At 36.6% G+C, this 16,005-nt stretch overlaps 1 protein-coding gene across 4 annotated transcripts in view; it reads right to left on the bottom strand.

The window, feature by feature from the left end:
• TTC28 (tetratricopeptide repeat domain 28) overlaps positions 1-16,005 on the bottom strand; it is a 597,272-nt gene that overhangs the window by 372,916 nt on the left and 208,351 nt on the right. The window lies entirely within an intron of this gene.

The raw sequence follows: 16,005 nt of genomic DNA, 5'->3' as shown, positions 1-16,005 counted from the left end.
GTTGAGAATCTCCAGTAACAGAAAACTCACTACCTTCCAGAGGGAGAGCATCTTATTTGAGACCATTCTAACTATTTGAAAGTTCTCCCTTAAATGAAACAAGCCAAAACATGTTCCTGTCATTTCCACCAACTGGAAATTTTTTTTAATGTAATTAATATACCATAAAATTTGTCCTTGCACACCTTTTAAGACAAAGTGGAACATAGCTAATTCCTCTTCCACGTGATAATCCTTCAAATACTGAGGACACATTACTATACGCCCCTTCCTACTTCTAAATATACCCTTTTCCCTCTGTCATTCCTCATGTGAAATAGTTTAAAAGCCACCCCTGTCATTCACTATCTTGGCTGTGGTGGCTATCCTGAGCAGGTTCCAGTTTACCTGTATTCATCTTAAAGCTACTTATGCTTTATCATGAACCTGCTAAATAATGAATGAAAATAAATTATGGCACTCTGGTAAGCATTTCATTGTGAGAAGGAACATAGATTATATTAATGTGAGAAAGAAGAAATTGTGACTTCTAAGCACAGACCTTAGTAATCAACAGATGATATCTGGGATTCAGAAAGAAGTCATTCAAAAAGAGACAGTAGCCAAGTAGATTGGGAGGAACCCAAGAGAGGCTAAGGCAGTATGAGGATACCAAAACTGATATTTAGTGAGATACAATCAGTAAAGTGTTTAAATGAAGAGTTTGGGATACACTTATGAGGATAAAAAGATAAAATGCCTAGAAACAGAGAAAAATAGTAATTTGGTGAACTAGCAAATAAAGTGAATATATAGGTAGAATTCTTGCTTTTTCAATCTTTTTGAAAGGAAAGAATTCTATCTTTAATAATAGAAACTTCAATATACAGCTTTTTCCAGTAATAATTCTCCTCACCATGGACAGAATTAAAACAAAACACAAAGCTAACCTGAACAAGTGTTTCCAAAACAGTAATTTGAGTATGCTATGAATAAGACTTAATTTTTACACAATTCCTTTATTTTCAAGTTTGCTTAAAAAAAGATGATAGACTAAATATCCTTGCTTTACCAGTAAATTTTTACATATTCCAATAAAAACCTATCCAGTAGGCACTGTTTTTTTTTTTAAACATATTAAGCAAATCTCCAGATCAAACTTCTTCTAATAGATTTTAGATCAAAGTATTATATTTTTATCATGTTTTGTCACCCTTAAAAATTTCTCTCGAGGGGCTGGCCCCATGGCTGAGTGGTTAAGTTCATGCACTCCGCTTCAGCGGTCTGGGGTTTCACCCGTTTGGATCATGGGTACAGACATGGCACTGCTCATCAGGCCATGCTGAGGCAGTGTCCCACATGCCACAACTAGAAGAACCCACAACTAGAATATGCAACTATGTACTGGGGGGATTTAGGGAGAAAAAGCAGAGGAAAAAAAAAAGAAGATTGGTAACAGTTGTTAGCTCAGGTGCCAATCTTAAAAAAATAATAATAATAAAAATTTCTCTTGAGTCCAGCTGCAAAGTCAATGACAGCCACACTTGCAGATTCCAGCTATCTGGAACCAGGAAGAGCAACTGCAGTTGCTCTGAAGGGAAGGCATTCTCATTCAGTTCAGCTACGTTTATCATACTTAGTAATCTAAAAGCAAGCTTCTCCCAATTTCTTGGAAAAGCATTTTGGTTCAGGAGATCATGCCTACCCATCCTCAGAACCTCAAAAAGAGGTTCTGCAAAAAACAGCATCCCTCCTGCATGAGTTCATCAGAAAGCAGTACTTGTAAGATAGCAGCATGTTCCCTGACAACTAAATGAGAACTATAACCTTTCCAAAAAGGCACAGGATTAAATGATGCCTGCAGGAAAGTACTAGTTTCCCAGCAACAGTTATAACGTCAGTTTAATGGCCTTCACTACTGATGATCTCGGGGGTCGCAAAGGCAATGAAAGTAGTATCTTGAAAAATGAATGGTTCCAACCACTGGAGGAGCTACAATTACTGCTGGGTTACAGCAGAAACCAGTGTAATACCTGAATCATTTAAGTTTTCCTTATGAGAGATATGAGAAACAACCAAAACCAAAGTTCTTTGTTGCCAGGCTGAGATCTGGCAAACAGAATCATATCACATAAGTCTCCAGGATCCTGCTCTCCAAAAGTTCTGGACCCTGCTGGAGTCTCCTAAAATAAAGACCCTACATCAATTTTACTTCAAAATAATAAAATATTTTAAAGCATTGTAATTTCAAAGTAATAAAAATAGTACAGTTGCATAAAAATTATGAGACGAGAATAGTAAGGGATGTTCTACAAAGTAGGTTGACAAGTCACTGACCATTATACCCTGTTCTAGCAGGAGACAGAAGCTGGGACTTCATAAGTTCCTCAGATATATGCCTTGATAAAGGACCAAGACTGCCTTCAGACATCTGAGGATCTGCCGAGTAAAAGATGAATGCAGGCTGTGCCAGATGGTCAGAGTCAGCATCTTAGCCCATCTCTGTTACCCCTTGACTACAACTACTGCCTCAGGTGGTTAACAGGTCCTCCCTCTACCCCTCCTCCACAGCTCCTCTCTTCCTTCATCTTCCACCATGCAGCCAGAGAGAGACAGAGAGACAGACAGAGAGGAAAAATGATCATGGTTCTCTGCTGAGTTCGGAAAATGTTTCTTGGATGTTCACTGGCCCCAAAACAAAACCAAAAACTCCTTTTCTTGGAGTACAAGGCCTTCACAATATGACCCAATCCATCTTTTCTGCCTTGCAGCCTTATAATATCCCACCAAACTTATTAAGATCCTGCCACAGTGATCTTCTCCACCTACTAGGTATGCCAGGTGTTTTCACAGTTCTGTGCCAGATATATCCTTCCCTCATCCTTCCACCAACTGACAAAATTTTACTGCTCCTTTAGTGCCAGCTCTGCTCTCAGAGTTAAAGCTTGTTACTCTACTGCTCTTCTGTTCATTTCACAGTCTTAGCATGTCCCGTGTTTTTCTATAATATTTTCTCTTTCTGTATTTAGGAATGGTGATGCTTGGTAACAGAATGGGCAGGAGATGGGGCAGGTGAGCTGCAAGTAGACAGGAAGGCAAAACAGTTGTAGGCAAACTTAGTCAATTTAAAATATTTTATATAAACAGTTGGTTGTCACCTTTTTAAAAAAAATCATCTCACTTGCTGCATTATTTAGATCTCTAACGCCTGGGAGCACATTCAGGTGGGCTCCTACGAAGAATCCAGGCACCAACATGCTTATGACTCCTATAAGATCAGACTATTCCTGGGCATCTGATGTATTACTAAAAAACGATGAGAAATGGGTTTTACTTTCATGAAATACTGAGAGATAAAAGCTGAAATGCTATAATGAACTCTAGTATTTATACTGATACCAGAAGCAGCCTGTAAGGCTGCTACAGGGGTTAAAGAGAATCAATTTTGTTACAGGAAACCTTATTTTAAATGTATAATGCAGGAGGAATCCCTTATACTTCAAAATACCTTGTCAAAATTATTTAGAATGCTAAGGAAACAAATCTATGTTTTCAGAAAATTTTAACTAGGATTGAGGGCTCAAAAAAAAAAGACTCGGTAACTTCCTCCCACCATTCCCATGAGCTGTGGTCCATATCACTTACAATGATACTAACAACAGAATAAATGAAGGAGGACTATTTGCTTTGCGGTTGATCAAAAGAAAGTACAATGACAGCCTAATGACATAAAACCCAACAGAGAGGTGAAAAGCTATGTTATCTTTAAGCTTTGAAGAGGATATTATAAAAATGAGAAGAATAAACTAGGGACTAATTCAAACTCAGAAATAATTCTCTACTTAATTCACTATGAAACCTAGACACATGTCAAAACTCAGATGAGCTTAGTCTTCCTATTTTCACCTATTTCTGTCTGTCAATCATTAATATGTCACATCATCATCTAATTTTCTGTGCTATACAGCACATCTGAATGGAGCCTTAATTTCTCTTCCAAGTAAAATGAGTACACAAGAGAAAAAAGGCTGTACTCTGGCTTGATCTCCTTTGGTTGGAATTCACACCAGGAAATGACCTTTCAGAAACAAACACCCTGTACAGATGGAGCATAGCTCTCTAGAGAACAACAGTAAATCTGAAGTTGATCAGACTGTAACTGGGGAGTGCCTGCAGGAAGGAATATTTGAAACATCTGGGATGCTAACTGCAGCCCTCTAAAATAATGTAAGAGGATGGAGGGTGTGGGGAGAACCCAATGTGTTATGTTCTTGTCAGACTAAGACGTATCTCAGGGTTAAGAAGGTGGTTCCGAGTTGAAAACTGCAGCAGAGTTGCCCTATGATGGAAAAAGCATTCTCACTGGAGGTGTGTGCTTCAGACATGTGGGGGCAACACAGATGATCAGGATGAAACAGTAACAAGTATCTCAAACACCAAGGTTGTCTGACCAAACCTTTCTATTACTAGGTGGGGAGGGGGGAGAATTGAAGAGAGAAGGACAGGACAGGGATGTAAGCTAGTCCCTCAGGGAGAAAAAGTGAATGTGCAATGATCTAAGCACCAAAAGTAGAGCAAAATTCTGCTAATTGTCCAATAAATTCACAATATGTATAGTTCAATGTCCAATTTTGTATAGAAACTTCAAGAAATATCTTCCTTTGAAATAAATGGAGTAACAAGCAATAATCAGTACAATATTTACAACTTTTAAAAAACATAATCAGGTTGGACAGACTTGATCAATTTACTTTTAATATTTTAATTGCATATTTTGTTGAATTATGGCAAAACCAATGATCTAAAACTGTACTCTAGTAAAATATCTGAGACAGGGTCTCAGAATCTACTTCACAAGTTTAATTAAAATTGGCCTAATAGGAGCACTGCCAGATGGATTGAAAAGTGGCTCTGAGATCACATAGGAAAATGATAAAGGAAAATATGTCAAATGGGAGGAGGGTCTCTGCACGTGCCAGGGTTGGTATTGGGTCTGAGTTTAATTAACACATTCCTTAAATGACAAGTGAAAAAATAAGATAATATCAGATAAATGAAATTCCCTTGAGATAAATAAGAGAAATTTTAAATGAAGAAACAGTTAAAGAAAAAGAGAGACAATCCTTCAGGGGCATGCAGATAAGCAATTATAATTTTATTAGAAAAAAATAATATATAGTACAGATTTAAGGGAAAAATTTATCACCATATTGAATCAGAATAAAACATATGTTCAATGTGATTCTAGAACTGTGGTGAAATCTCATTTTGAAATTAATAAAAAGAAGTTTAAGTATAGGTTTATTTTATAATAGACCATAGTGACCAAAAGGTAAATATGATTTGAAACTCCCTTTCACACAAATCGTCATAATGTATTGCTTTATAAGTTTCCCAAATGCTTTCACATATATTACCCCTTGAGATCCTCATAACAGCCCTCTGAGACAGGCACAGTTCCTTATCCAATTTTACAGATAAGAACCCTGAGGCTCTGAATGGGTACATAATGTGCCTACGATCACACAGCTACGACACAGAAGAAATACCACCAAACCTCAATTTGCTGACTGCTATTCCAATGAAAGGAAAAGGATCATATCATTGGAAAAAAAGCTTATGCTACGACAGTTGTAAATCTTCCTTCAGTGCTTTATCAGGCACTTCAGCCTCTAAACTGGACAAAATCCAAATAATGATGCAACTTATTAAAAGGGCCAAAATAATTTCAAAAAAATTTTTAAACACCAAATGCATATATTCCCCACATTTTGCAACCTTCAATAAAAAGTTTAAGAATGTATATATTTACAAAGGGCATAGAATTTCTGGAAAATTCCTTGAGTAAGGAAAAGGACTTAAAAGCTTTCTTTTAAAGAAGTTCTAACATTTCAATATTAAAATTTGAATTTTCCTAAGTATCTCCATATCTATGAAAGAAAACTCTATAAAAATTGCCTGATTTTTCTTTATGCAAGTAGACAAAACTCTAAAAAACACATTTGAGAAGCCATCTCAGTAGTTATAAAGAGTACATTCAATAATCTTGTTCTCCACCTCTGGTTCCTTTAATTTCAGCGTACTACATCACAATATTCTATGAATTGATTAGTTATTTTTCCCTTATTCTTTAAAAGACTTCTTCTTAGCAAAAATATTTATTGAGAGGATATTAGAGAAAAATACCATTCAGTCACAATTTCCTATAGGATTCTGAACAGTCTCAGCAGGCGAAGCCCCTCCATGTGTCAATCTGAAGTAATGGAAATTACTTAAATATTATGGAGTAATTACATACTGAATACAATCGCCCCCACCCTCAATGCCCAAAGAACTTTTACTTTGCTGGAGACGAACCAGAGGAAGATTTGCCAGGATGTAAAACAGAACTTGTTGTTGTTGTTATACTCCCAGAATATTCTTTTCTTATGTCCATCAATCTTACTGCTTCAATAAAACATGACAAGTTAGGGTGAGCTCCAGCAACGTGGCTTGGCTCAGTTTCATCACCCCAAGGTTTTAAGTTACCCCTACCAATCCTCATGAGCTATCTGGGAAAGCACAGCACACAACACTGAAACAAAAGGCTGGGTGAGATAGTAACATGCTCTGCAAAGAGAGCTGGGAACATCCGAACCAAACAGGAAGACTGCAGTGAAAGGAAAGATTTAGAACTCCTGCGATAAAACTTCATTACATTCATTCGATCAACAAATATTCACTGAGCACCTTCTCTCTATATAAAGAACACATTCATAGAAAATGGCACATCCACAGCATAGCCATAATATTAATAACTTTCCATAAAGCAATTTTTCAAAGGAGTTTCTTTTAACATAGTCATTTTTTCCCCAGTTTGGACAAAATTCAGAAATAGACATTTGCTTGCACAATCCCAATGAAAAGTGCCTTCTGTTGACATGAACCTTAGAAAAAAGAATGAAATCACTGTGTTCTGTGTTGGAAAGAAATTCTAAAAAGGCAGACGACATATGGCTGACTTAGATGACTCAGGAATTTACAAGATTTAGATTCTACCTACCTAGCAAACACTGTGGTAGACATGTTCACATAGTTTTATTACCAAGGCATATGCACATGCATTTTCATTACATTAGTAAGTTACAATACCCCAAGCCAAGCTTCCTGACAGAAAAATGGCACAATATTTGATTACTAATCTACATATCAGGCAAAGCTATGGAAACCCTAATAGCTCTGAGCCTAAAACCTCAAGCCCTCTCACTACATAGATGAGGACTGTTAGTATGAGTCTTAACCCAGGAATTACTGTGGCTTTGAAAATATTAGCTATCTCTTACTCTGAATGGAACTACTCTATGGTTTCTCTAAAATACAATCAACTTCTTACAGTACTCTCAACACATAAAATACAGATCGTTTACCTTTTGTCTGACCATAACTAAGAAAACCCAGTTTTAAACAGCACACAAGCAGAATCTACAATGGAGGGAATCTTTCAAGATTTAAGCAAAGAAGAATTAAGAGGGAAAACCTTGAGAAGACAGTAATTGGGCCATTGGAGTTTCTTCTCACTAATTATCCCAGAGTGGCCATTAGCTATGTAACCAAGGAGGAAAGTGTGTCAGACTTCAGCAAAGCTGTGTCTTCAGCATCTTATGGAATGCACCCTAAAGCCACTGTGTAATTAACTGCCAGGAAAATGCTGAGCGAGTAGAATAAAGAAGCTATAACAAATCAAATATAGTGCACAGTTCAACCCCCAATGACAGCAGTTGAACTGCTCAGAACTTCAAAATACTCATCAGTATAGATTTTTTCAGAATCTCTAGAAAACAGATTTTTGGTTGAGTGAAGAAGCAAAAATACAGGCTACAAAAGATGCTTAAAATTACAGAAATTCTCAGCATTATGACTCGCTTTATCTAGCTGCCCTTCATAATGTTATAGGAACTTAGCTATCAGTGATGCTCAAAGCATGGGCCACAAGGAACCTGCAGGGCTTTTCCAGAAACCTAAGAGCATTACATACTGTGATCAAACATAGAGAGAACAGACCAAAAAAAAGGGTGAGTCTCTTAAAGAAATTTATTATGGGATACTCTCCAGCACACCCTTAAGATTTTTAGTACATTTTTATCTATTCGACAAATATTTATTGAGCACCTATGTGCCTATAGCTAACAATAAACTCCAATTCCACTTGAACATTGAAATTTCAAGGATCAAATAATTAAGCATGGACTAAAACATGTCCATTTGTTTTGCTTTGATTTGCAAACTTGGGAATGAGAGGAGGAAGACTATACTGGGAAGGTTGCCTTCCAAACCTGGCAGGAGAGAGCCACAGAAAACTGAAATTCAGAATCTTGAACCCTACTCAAGATACACTGAGACAGACTCTCCAGGAGCAGAATCCAGAAACACGTCATTTGTAAGATTCCTAGGCCTCGATGATTATAATGACCTGCCAGGTTTAGGAATCAGCATTCTATTGAATCTTTTGTCTCTTGTAAGAACCTAAAAGCTAAATAACCCCTATTAAACACGGAATCATAACTAAGGATTCTATATAACTATCTGAAGCCATAATTTCTCATTTTATCAATATTTCCCTCTTTCAGACTCATTACTTGAAAAAAAAGAATATAATTGTTTTTAAATACTTTCACCCCTCATATCCACCTGTTGAAATTCTACCCATTTTTCATGACAATTTAAAATGTTATTTCTTCCAAGAAGCCTTATCTGATACCTCAGAGGAGTTCTTCCCTCCTCTGTGTTCCACAGCACTTTACAAAATGTTTCTTATATTCTGCCCTGTATTACGCTAGATTTGCATTGGTCCCCCCACAAGAAGTTAACCTCTTCAATAGATGGAACCTCGCCTATTGAATCGTTGTATCTATTCCAACACCTAATTCCTTGCTCAAAGTAGATGTTGCACACATATTTGTTTAACTGAACTAAACACGCAAACCAGAAGAGAATTTTAGCCTTTTCTTACTGTCTGAGGGCATCATTAAGAAACACTGCTGATTTAGGACTCTTGTTACAAACATGATGTTAAACAGCAAATCAACAATCTAAACAAGGAAACCACCACCTTCTAGGCACGATATGCTGGCCTTCTGGTTAAACCAGAGCACCCGATGATGAGCAAACAGACCATGACAAAAGACGCTGTTTATTCCACTTTAAATAAAACTTCACTCATACTCTAAGCGTAGCATTGTTCAGTTTCTTTCTGTTACACTTCTTGCCAGTGTTATCAATATCCATATAGCTTAGAACGCTATTTTCCCAATAGCAGTTCTAAAATGAGAGTGAGACTCAATGCATTTTCAATAAAAAGAGCTAAAGATGATAAGTAAGAGGAAAATCTCCCAAAATCCAAACTACAGGATACGGATTTTCCGAAGTCAAGTAATTGAGTTACCAATCTTATCAGGAAGGGCTGATTTATTTCATATTAGGCAAGCCTGATGCTGAAAAGTTACATCTTTGATTCTTTGGCAGCTGCTACTGGTGTTTGTACAGCCCTTGTCATCACCCCAGATGACTGCTGACTGACAGGACTAATAGATTTTGTTTCAATTATAAAAGAAGACAGATGAAAGCTCTTGGCTGGATGACTAACTGCTCATCTTTTGATAAACATGCCTATTTCTCTTCCACCATATTAAAAATCTACTTTTAATTCACTATTAACTAATAAGCAGAGTTGCAGTAAAAAAAAAAAAGGCATGAATATAACACAAAAGCTCAAGTGTATCTCTTGGAAAACATAGTTTATTTTTCTAACTTTGATACCAATTAGAAATTACTAAATAGCAACACTAGGTGAAAGTTAAGTATTTTCCTGGTAGTTTGTCTTCTCTGCAGCTGCAGTAATTCTCAAAATTACACCTAAAAACAGAGAGAGAGTGCATGCCTTAACTCTTTGACCTTCTGGCTATCTCTTTTGTTCTCCCCAGTTGAAAGAAGGCAACTCTAATTCTGTTTTTACAGTGAGAAAACCAAGAAACAACATTTTAAGCACAGTTTTAGCTGAGACACACCTGGAAAAGAAAGTAGATGTCTTCTCTCTTTTTGCTATGTTTTACATTAATTGATATGTATTCAAATGTAGAATGCCACATTTTATCCAAAAACTATATAACATATGTCTGACCCAATAAAAACTTCTTTACCATTAAAATGATCTAAGTTCAGAGAGACCTTACTCTACTATAGAGTTGCAACCTGCAGAGGCTAGTGCTATTAGTGACCAACAACCAAGTGCTCAGTCAGGAAAGAGCCACAACATTTCTGGTTTACCTGACAAAGCAACCTACAAAGATGCTATATGATCTTAAATTATGCTCCCATGTATTTTTAATCTTTCTATTTTCTTCCTTTCTTTTGTCTTATACCAGCTAATTATAGAAAAGGAGTCTGGCATATCCTATTCTATTCCACCCTTACATGAGCACATCGAAAAGCATACTTAGCACATTCTCTTTCAAAATTAAACAAATTAAACTTCAACCCTGGAAACTGATTTGTCTCAATCTAGGAAAATACAATTAATAAAGACCTTTAAAAAGAATTGTTTTGATTTCATTTTACATGGTAATTTACTGACTTTTCAAAGAAAATTACAAATAAGCATTTCATCAAAAGAAATAGGAGTGAAAAAGTGCTGTATCATATTTCTCTGATGACTGAGGTTGGAATGTTTTTTCCATACATATATTAGCAATAATTATCAATCTAGGCCGATTATCTGCTTAAAGAAGAAATACCATTTTCACAAGAACTGATAAAATTATATAATTAAGGCATTTATCAAAATGCCTAAAGTTGCTATTTCAAATCAAGAAGAGCTATAATAGATACCTAGTCAGGAAAAAGAAAAAAAAATGAAGAGCAACAAATGTGTTCTAACATAAGCTTTAAACAGATTTGATGGGGATGTTATGGCCTTCAGCTGTATTTCTCTTTAAAAATCCCAGTGATTATTTTTAAGAGCAAAAGAGAGGAGTAAATGAATATAAGCATCTCTGTTAAGTCAGCAAAGCACAAAATGTTACACTCAACAGAATAATAGTAATAATGTAATGTTCAGAAACAGGAAAAGAAAGCTGCCTTCCTCTCACTCTACACTTGAGTGGCCTCCCTGTTAAATGGCTTTGATGAACAGTAAGAGGTTCTATATATGAAATGGGCAGATGTATAAATGGGTTTCAGAAGTTAATGGTCAGAAGCCTTTTTTGGAACCACATAACTCACCACCACAAACACAGAGACACAGACACTTGTGATTTAAAACCTCACATACCTCTAAATTCTATACAGTCTGCATCTTTTGCCATTCAATAACATTAAATAAGTTAAATTTTATCCATGCTTCCTCAAGAAGCTCAAAAGCATCTTAAAACTCAGACAGAAAGCCCTTATTTCATAAACACTAAAAGTTTAATTTTTGTTTTAAAAATCAATGACATTTTTTAAAATGTACTGTTAACATTATTAACAATTCCTATCAATGGATAATACAAATTACGATTTTCTTATTTCCAGTCACCTACCTCTGCACGCAAAATAGTGAAAGAATAGTTCAGTTTTTTAAATAAAGAAATAGAGATATTACATACCATGTACCTGAGAGGAGAAAGATTCCAGATTAACAGCCAAAAATTTAAAAACTACTATAGATCCCTGACATTCCTAAAGATCTCTGGATCATTCTAACTCCCCAAGTTTGCAAAAGATACCATAGCATATAGCTTCACCCGCAAAATTCACTAAAATATAACTGAAAATTTTAGGTAACCCTTTTCAGACCCTCGATGGTTCTATAAATGCTGGAAAGTAATTTATGATGCCATTAAAATAAATCCTGCCATGCAAATAAACTCTGAAGTCCATTAAGTTACATCATTACAGTAGGTACATTAACCTTACCTGTCTGTGCAAAACCAGAGCAATGCTCCTGCGAAGTGCTGATGATGGCCACTTACAGCTCATAGGCCAGCAGGATAAAGAGGTGGATGTGGACACTGCATAGCAGGGAGAAGTCAAGATTCCACTAGCAGTAATTCAAACGTGGATATATTTATAAAATGGTTCAACACAAGGTTGCTGGGTAGGCAGCTATGCTCACTCATTAGCTAAGCAACTCACAGGTGTCACAAGATCACAGATTTCTACATCCCTCTTTGGGATCACTAGAACAATTTAAATCTCGAATGTTGCATCTAGAAATGCCAGGTTCCTTGGTGTACTTAACTCATGTAACATTAACCTTATGAAATAACTTGGAAGAATACCTAATAAAATAACTGCACATAAAAAGACGCGATGAAAGCTTGTCCTTTCACTCACAGAAGAGATGCTGCACTAAACATTAGGGAATACTTTTAAAAACCACAGAAATCTATTTTCCTGATTATTTATCATTTTTGGTACTATTTATATCAAGGAATACAGGAAATTAGGCTCTTAGTAATTACTTGCCCTTCACACTTTACACTCCCACAATAAACAAATAAGTAAATAAACAAACGTGTACTACTGTCTCACATCTTCCTGCCTTTGCCCATGGTGATGCCATGCCTGAAACAAACCCTCTACACTTCCCTCAAGTGTGAGAAACTTTCTCAATTTCCCTCATGTTCCTTTCTCAGTTCCCATAATCTGAAGTACATACTTCCATCAGAATACTTAGAATACTGTATTATAACTGAATATTAAGATATGCTTCCCAACTATACCCTGGCAGGAATTGTGTCTTTTTAAAAAGTTCATCCTGATGTATTACCTCCTGAATACTCAGGCCATAGCATAAGTCTGATAACTACTTCCTTTGCATATAGTCGCATGAAAAAGCATTTCATACTTAATTCAGTGTTTGTGTCATAGCTGTTTCCAGTAAAGTTCTTTTTCTCCATTTGGCTTTGATATGAGGTCATTTCTCACCTCTGGGCTCTACCATACCAAACTATAACCGCATTTAGTCAAACATTTAGATCTTTGCTAATTTCCAGTTAGCCCCTATCCATATGTTCGCCTTTCACAAACCTCCTGGATTACATCAGTAAGGAATGGCTGCTGGCAGCTGTTTGCCATTCAATTTTGCTACCACTAAAGCATGTGAATATTTCACTGTTTAGGCATTGCAGAGACTCTCAGCAAACATTTACTCTGGGTTCTTGGATTAGAAGAACATTTGTGGTAGGCAAAAGGTAAATAATAAACCACAATGCTACTCAACCAGTGACCTAAAAGCCTTTTGACATCTGACTCTATTGCTTACTAAATCATCGTGCATATAAACAAAGATCCAACCCTTTATTTCTACTACAAATTATATTTCTAAAACATAGTTCTTCAGTTATTTGGTTTATTCAAAATAAGCTAAAGTAAGGCATAATAGTTCAGTGGCTTGCAAACTAACATAAAAAGTATCAGAATATGAATTCATCTGTTACTGACTTACTAAATACAGCTGGATGTGTCACTTAATATAAGCTGTCTGAATTCGGGTTTCCTCCAATATAAGCCTATCAAACAGAGTTCAACTATAATGAAGCAATATCCATGAATCTTCAGTTCTGTATGTCAGATACAAAAACAAATTCAGTCTATTCAAAGGCATTTGCTGAATGCCTTGTTCAGTCAGGCACTATGCTGGGCACACAGGAGAGGAGGGCTAAGAGCCATCACTGCTCTTTAGGGGTTTAAGATCTAGTGGGAGAAACTGATATAAACAAGCAAAAGCAATGCACAATTACCTCAGTGAAGACAAGAATAGAGTCTTACTCATCAGCCCCCTCCCTGATACATTGAATAGCTGATATATTGTGTGTAACAAACACATGTTGAACAAATGAACTAATCAATCAATTAATTGATCAAACTACAATAATTGCTCTAATAGGGTTAAAACAGTGCAGTGAAAGAAGGGATTAATTCCAACTTGGTGGATCTCAAAGAGCCTCATGGAGACGAGGACTTGAGTAAGGCCTTGAAGAAGGAGTTCAATTCGGGCAAGTTGAGATGAGATGGAAAACTCTAGAAACCGTAAGGGAAACTTCCTCACTAAAACAACAGAGCCCAACAATATCCCCTCAGTCTCACTTTTCCTTGGAGTCCATTCACTTTGACAGTGGCTGCCACCATCTCACTGGCACCAAGAGGTGTAGTCTTTCCTTATCAAAATTCATAGGCACTTCTTAAATATTTGTTCAATGAACAATCCAATCAAGTGGGAGTGGAGGAAAACAACAACAAAATCCTCCTTTGGTTCTTTTCCATACAGCTGATGACATTTTCAAAAAGACTTAAAATGCCAAAGTTAAAAAAACTAAGCAGAGAATATTATTAATTAATTAATCAAATTAAAAGTCCGATTTACACAGTCAGTTTTCTGAATCTATTTTCCTATGGTCAGTTGGTGTGCCCCAGGAGTTATATCAGGCCATTCTAACCCCAAAGGGTCTCTACAATTTCACCTTTCTTACTTTCTACTTCTAAGGCTGCTTTGATGTAATGGGACCAGCTGGTGATGTACCATGAAAGAGCTAACCAGAATATTTTGACAAGACTTAGAGCATGCTTCTCCCAACTCAATTTCTGTTCTTTCCTAAGCTATCTGGCAAGAAGAGAGTGGGCAGACTCAATGGCCTTCTCTGACTTCCCCTTAATCAAGTTCAGAAATGGCCTTTTATCCCAGTTGATATCCAAAAGAATAATAGCACTCCATGAAAAAAAGTAACCAAACAATTGAACAATTCATACCTTCATTCAAGACTTAAAGACGTTCTACTATAGGTCACACTATCACAGTCAGCATCAAACTTAGAGATTCTTTTCATACCACCTCAAACTTAGCTGCCCTTAAAAAGCCAGGAAGGAAAAATGTTTTCCCAATCGTGAAATTCACCAAAGGAAGTACGCCCTCTTATCTAACTTTATATTGTTAAAAATTTTAGTCCTTTAATAATAAAATGAAACCCTCATAATATTTTTCAGGAAAAACAGCAGGGAAATGTTTTAAGCACTATAAAAAATTAAATGTGAGAAAAATACTTTGGCACTTAGCAACATTTTCCTATCTCTGGAGAAATGTTAAATCCAAGAACCTGATAAATGGATTTCACTCTGTCACATTTTAATAACATTTCATAACTTTTACAAGATAAGTTTTCTTTGTACCTTTCTACTGCTACCAGTATTTTTCTCTCACATCTCTCTACCTATAGTCTTCTCATTTTATTTCCGTCTCTTGACTTCTTCCTTCTACTATTTCCTTCTAATTAATTTCAGCCATAAGAAGAAAAGAATATTTCCATATTGACTATGTATATTAATTCTTACATCTAATCTAAAAACAAAGATATGTTAAGAAAGCAATTCCCAAAACACATGTATTTTCATACCATTAAAAAAAAAGAGGCCAGGGGCTGCTGGCCCCGTCGCCGAGTGTTTATGTTCCAAGCTCCACTTCAGCAGCCCGGCGTTTTGCCAGTTGGGACCCTGGGCGCAGATCTAGCACTGCTCATCAAGCCATGCTGAGGCAGTGTCCCACACAGCACAGCTAGAAGGACCCACAACTAGAATATACAACTATGTACTGGGGGGCTTTGGGGAGAAGAAGAAAAAACAAAAGATTGGCAACAGATGTTAGCTCAGGGCCAATCTTAAAAAATAAAAGAGGCCATATTTGGGAAATATTTGGTTGAATAAAGGTAAAGAAGTCTCTTTTCTCCTCCCTTTCCTTCCTTTTTAAATTGTGGGACTTCTCAGAACCCTTAAAGCCAAATGAATCTCCAAGAGGGAGACAGTATGTACACCTCTTCTAAATTTATTTAACCATAGAATTTTTCCTCCTCAGTGAATCTAATAAAATATATTTTAAGAACTGCTTTCTTGGGGCCGGCCCAGTGGCATAGCGGTTAAGTTCGCACCTTCCGCTTCTCAGCGGCCCGGGATTCACCAGTTCGGATCCCGGGTGTGGACATGCCACCGCTTGGCACACCATGCTGTGGCAGGCGTGCC

The sequence above is a fragment of the Equus przewalskii genome, chromosome 7, assembly GCF_037783145.1.
Source record: "Equus przewalskii isolate Varuska chromosome 7, EquPr2, whole genome shotgun sequence".
NCBI lineage: Eukaryota > Metazoa > Chordata > Mammalia > Perissodactyla > Equidae > Equus > Equus przewalskii.
This window is presented reverse-complemented; position numbering and strand designations above follow the sequence as displayed.